Consider the following 6216-nt stretch of genomic DNA (forward strand, 5'->3'; position numbering starts at 1 on the left):
TCCATTTTGAGTTTTTGTGTATGGTGTAATAAAGTGGTCCAGGTTCATTCTTCTGCATGTTGTTGTCCAATTTTCCCAGCACCCCTTGCTGAAGAGACTGTCTTTTTTTCCATTAGATATTCTTTCCTGCTTTGTCAAAGACTAGTTGGCTGTATGTTTCTGGGTTCTCTATTCTGTTCTATTGATCTATGCGTCTGTTTTTGTGCCAGTGCCATACTGTATTGATGATTACAGCTTTGTAATACATCTTGTAGTCTGGGATTGTGAGGCTTCTAGCTTTGGTTTTCTTTTTCAGGATTGCTTTGGCTACTCAGGGTCGTTTCTAGTTCCACACAAATTTTAGGCTTGTTTGTTCTAGCTCTGTGAAGAATGCTGGTGTTATTTTCATAGGGAGCCCTATATCTAATTTTAACTTGTCAAATAGTCATGTGACAAAAGTAAAAGGACATGGGTGAAACTTGTTTTTATAATGTGTTTTATTTAACCCATTATATCCCTAATTATTTGGTTTGCTTTCTATGAATTTCTGAGAGAGATATATTAACAATCTCTCGGGGCACCTGGGTGGCTCAGTCAGTTAAGCATCTGACTCTTGATTTCAGCTCAGGTCATGATCCCAGAGCCATGGGATCAAGCCCCATGGTGGGCTCTGCACTGAGCATGGAGCCTGCTTGGGATTCTCTCTCTCTCTTTCCCACTTTGTCCCTCCCTCCCCCCCCCCCGCCCCCCGCTCACTCTCTCTCTCTCTAAAAAAAATTAAAAATTAAAAAAATAATCTCTTGCTATAATTTCTGTATTTGCCTATTTCTCCTCTTATTTGAGGCTAAGTTACTGGGTCGTTGTGTCTTACAGAGCTCCCTAAGTCTACTTAATTCCTCCATATCCACTAAGTTGAGTTTAGAAAGTACTAATTTGGTGGGGTGCCTGAGTGGCTCAGTTGGTTGAGCATCCAACTTCAGCTCAGGTCATGATCTCACAGCTCATGAGTTTGAGCCCAGTGTCAGACTCTGTGCTGATAGCTGGAGCCTGGAGCCTGCTTCAGATTCTGTGTCTCTCTCTCTCTCAAAAATAAATAAAGACTTTTTTATAAAGTACTAATTTAGTGATCTTTCCTCATCTGTTTTATTACAGGAACTAGAATATGCTAGTAATAATAGTAATGCAATTATATAACTTTTTCACTGAGCACCTACTAAGTACCTGGTGTTGTACTAAGTACTTTACATGTATTACTTCCTTGATCCTCACAATTTCCCTATAATTTTGGCATTATGATCCCCATTTACCACAGACAGATTAAATAACTGGTCTAAGATCACTCAACTAGATATATGCACTATATTGGAATTTAAACCAAGACGGTTTGACTCTGTGCTCTTAGCTACTCCTTTCTACTGCTACTGAGATGTGCCGCCCTTTCTAAGGCAGAAGATGTGAGTCCAGGTGTCATTTATGAGCATGTTTGCTTTGACATACTGCAGAATGCAAAGTGAATAGAAAAACACCAGATAAGGTACTCCAGGAAAGGTCTGTATATATTAATAAATTATTAATAGCTTCAAGTGGGTTCTTCTGGTATATAGTAGTAACAGGATGATAGATATGTCACTGGGTCACTAGGCCTTTTATTTGAGTATTTCAGGGAATCATTCATACTAAATAGGAATTTGTGCTAAATAGTATTTCTGGGAATAATTTGTACCTGGTAAAATATTATAGACTCATAGGTCTGGAAGGTCCCTCAGGGATCAATTATTCCAGAACACTTATTTACAGTACTAACAGCCATTATCTCTGAAGGTGGCATTTTAAGGGACTTTTACCTTTTATATTATTTATTTCTATGCTGTTTATTTTTTATAAGAACACACGACACATAATCAGAAAAATAAAATGGTTATTCCTGCTAAGACAATTTAATAGGGAAAAGAATAGTCTTTTCAACAAAAGGTGTTGGATCAACTGGATATCCACATGAAAAAGAATGAAATTGTACCCTTACCTCATACCATACACAAAAATTAACTCAAAATGAATCACAGAACTAAATGTAGGAATTAAAACTATAAAAGTCTTAGAAGAAAACATAGCTTAAATGTTCATGATCTTGGGTTAGGCAAAGATTTCTTAGATACAAAACCAAAAGAAAAATATAAATATTGGACTTCATCAAAATTAAAAACTTCTGTGCTGCAAACAATGCCATCAAGACAGTGAAAGACAACCCATAGAATGGGAGAAAATACTTATAAATCATATATATGATAAGGAACTTATATCCAAAATATATTTTAAAAACTATTATAGCTCAATAATAAAAAGACAACCCAAATTAAAAACGGGCAAAGAACTTGAATAGATGTTGATTTGCGAACTCAGGAGCTTTGCAAGTGAAATCTTTAAATGGCCTCAATTACAGAGGGCAAGGAAAAGAGTAAGGAAAAGGCAAAGAAAGAGTAAGACCACTCCAGATTGGTAGGGGGCAGATTTAATAAGCAAGGGAACTTACATACAAGGCTTGTCTTAGGCAGCTGAAAGATGAGTAGATCCCTGCACCTGCCTGCCAGAATCTTAAACATTTATATAAAGGCTTTAACTGATTTCAGTATATATATTGACGAGGTGATCTTAACACCACATTACTCTCTCAAGTCTGCATCCTTGAAAATGGCTCTCACTGTGGGAACAGTGGGCAGAAAACACATTTCAGGGATGTGGGAAACGATGAGGAGGCTCCAATTGCCCGGGTGAGGTTGTGGGTCAATCAGTGGTCACATCCTTTCCATAACTTCCTCTGACAATTAGACATTCCTCCAAAGAAGATATAAAAATAGCCAATAAGTGTGTGAAAAAAATGTTCGTCATTAGCCACAGGGAAATGCAAATCAAAATCACAAGATACAATTTCACACCAAGATGGCCATATTAAAAAAAAAAAACAGATAATAACAAGTGTTGGTGAGGATGTGGAGAAATTGGAACCCACATACATTGCTGGTGAATATGTAAATGATGCAGTCACTTTGGAAAGCAGTTTGGCAGTCCTCAAAATGTTAAACATAGCTACCATGCGATCCAGCAATTCCACTCTTCTATACGAAAGAGAAACAGAAGCGTACATTCACAGAAAAACTTGTACCTGAAATGTTCATAGCAGCATTATTCATAATAGCCAAAAAGTAGAAACAACCCAAGTGTCTATCAATTGATGAATAAAGTGCAGTATTTTCCATACAATGGAATACTACTTGGCAATAAGAAGGAATGATATAACATGGATGAACTCGGAATACATTATGCTAAGTGAAAGAAGCTTGTCACAAAAGGGCATTTTATATGATTCCATAGATACATTCATTCCATCCATACATTCCAGAATGGGCAAATCTATGGAGACAGAAAGATTAATGGCTGCCTAAGGCTGGAAGTGGGGATGGGGAGGTGGGACATGGGCAATGACTACAATGGGTAAAGGATTTCTTTTTGGGGTGGTGACCATGTTCTAAATCAGATTGTGGTGGTAGTTGCCCATCTCTGTCATGATACTGAAAGCCATTGACTTGTACCCATTAAATGTGTGAACTGTACAGCATGTGATTATATCTTAATAAAGCTGTTAGGAATGAAAAATGGCTATTCCATTAAATTGATGCAATATGATTTAAGGGGACATTCTATTCATTCATTATTAAGCAGTGAGATTATTTTCAGTTTTTCACATTGCTAACTAATGGTGTAACCAAATACTCCATTTGAAAGAAATATTTTTTACCAAAACTGCTATAAATCTAAACACTATGTGGGGCACCTGGGTGGCTCAGTCGGTTGAGCGTCCGACTTCAGCTCAGGTCATTATCTCACAGTTCATGAGTTCGAGTCCCGCATCAGGCTCTGTGCTGACCCCTCAGAGCCTGGAGCCTGCTTGGGATTCTGGGTCTCCCTTTCTCTCTGCCCCTTCCCTGCTCATGCTCTGTCTCTCTCTGTCTCTCAAAGATGAATAGACGTTTAAAAAAAAATCTTTTTAAGTAAAAATTTTTAAAAACTGAAAGATATGTGATATGCCTAAGGTCACCCATATATTTTCAACATCACAAATCTGTCAAGAGTTTACAGGTGTAAAGAATTAGTATCTTCCACACAGTTCTCTCCCATAGGATGAGGTCAGTGGCCTGTCCTTAAGCCTAACTTATGAATAGCTTAGCAGTAAGAGACACAAAATATAGTGCCTTAAACAAAACAGAAGTTTATTTGTCTGTCACATAAAAGCCTAGAGATAGGCAACCCAGAGCTAAGATGGCAGATGTCTCCACAATGCCCTCAGGATCCCAGGATCCCGCTCTAGGCCCCAGGCTCAGTCTCTTGCTCTGTCAACAATGGGGTATAGTTCTTGCTATTATGGTTTAAATGATAGCTATCACATCCCCATTCCAAGCAACAAGATGAAAGAAACCAAATGAGTGGGGGAGGAAGGAAAGGGGACAAAGTGTATATGTCAGAGGACTTTAAGAAAAGCTCCCAGATGCCCTTTCTGCTGTGCATCCATCCATTGACCAAAACACTGTGACATAGCCATACTTTACTTCAAGTGAGACTGACAATATGGTCTTTATTCTAGGTAGCATGTGTCCAGATAGAAATTAGGGGTTCTATCATCATGAAAGAAAAGGACACATACATTCAGAAATAACAAGCAGACTCTGCCAATAACTCATAATTTATCTAATGTCATAAGACCCTACAAAAGCTAGAGAGAAAAATGGTCTGGTTACAAAGGATAAAAGAAATAAGATGAACTAAGAACTACACACTAAATTAAGCAGTATGAGGAAAGACTATGCCTAATAGTGAAAAGCATTAGAGGAGACATGTTTGCAAAAGCATAGAGAAATAACCAAAAGTACTAAAGTGGGGAGAGCATTCTTATAAGATGTGAGCCAAGGCAACATCCATCAGATACACTAGGCACATAAAAAGAAACAGCTTAAATGAGCAATAAGTAAAATCATACTGCCTTTCACTTCCCATTAAGACAGTAGACTTAACAAAACAGTTTATTGTTGCCTACTTTACTTGTTCATATGTTTCTAATTCCTGAAAGGCTTATGTTATCAACTGATTTTATTGCTTCTGGTAGTATGTCAAGCATATACATTGCATCTGGCCTTTTCCATATACTCCTAAAGATATAATTACTTTTGTTTGGAAATCATTTTGGTTGTAGTTTTTTCTCTACTATGTTACACATGCATACTACATATATCAGAAAAAATACTTGAACACTCCCAAGAAATCCCAATGTACACAACTTAGTGTAAATTTACTTAATCCTTGTAATAAGTAATTTAAGATGCATAGACAGGCTTGGTTTCTATGCAAGAAATATTCAACTGAATGTGACTGAGATAAAATGTTCAAGAGCAATAATATTTAATATACTTCAGGAAAAGGTCATTAACATTTAGTTTAGATTTTTTTTTTTTTAATTTACAAGTTCAGAAGAGTTTAACCACAAATACAAATATAAATATAAATAAGGAGAAGTTACCATATGGGAAAAACAGAACTTTCAAATGCTAATGCTGAGATTAATGTTAAAATTTTGTATTATAAAATTTGAGTCATGAAGAAAGACCAGGGCCCACATATACCCAAATGATCCAAACACTTAAAAAAAGCGCATTTTCTTTAGTTAATTGTACGGTTGATATGCACTTCCTAGGTGAAAGTATAGTTTTATTTTATTTTATTTTTTTCAAGTTTGGACTGCTTTATAGAGAGAATCCCAAGCAGGCTCTGTGCTGTCAGTACAGAGCCCAATGTGGGGCTCAATCTCATGAACTATGAGATCATGACCTGAGTTGAGATCAAGAGTCAGATACTCAACTGACTGAGCCACCCAGGTGCCCTGGAGAAAGTACAGTTTTAAAAGGATGATAGCTTCACAAAAAATATATATCATTTACAAATCTTCAAAAAGTACTAAACCCAACAGATTCAACACAGTATGACCATATGAATAAAGATAAGAAGTTGCTATCTTGAAATCATTATATCTCATTACTATTTTAACTTTTTTAGAAAACGAGCCAAGCATGTTGGCTTGTTTCTGGGTTCTCTTTGCAGATCTACTGTCACTTATATCTGTCATAGACTACAGCATATACATTGTGAAACAGTGGGAAAGCCCTGGCTTGGAAAATCAAGACAGTTGTGTTC

This window comes from Panthera onca, chromosome B3, assembly GCF_046562875.1.
Source record: "Panthera onca isolate mPanOnc1 chromosome B3, mPanOnc1 haplotype 2, whole genome shotgun sequence".
NCBI lineage: Eukaryota > Metazoa > Chordata > Mammalia > Carnivora > Felidae > Panthera > Panthera onca.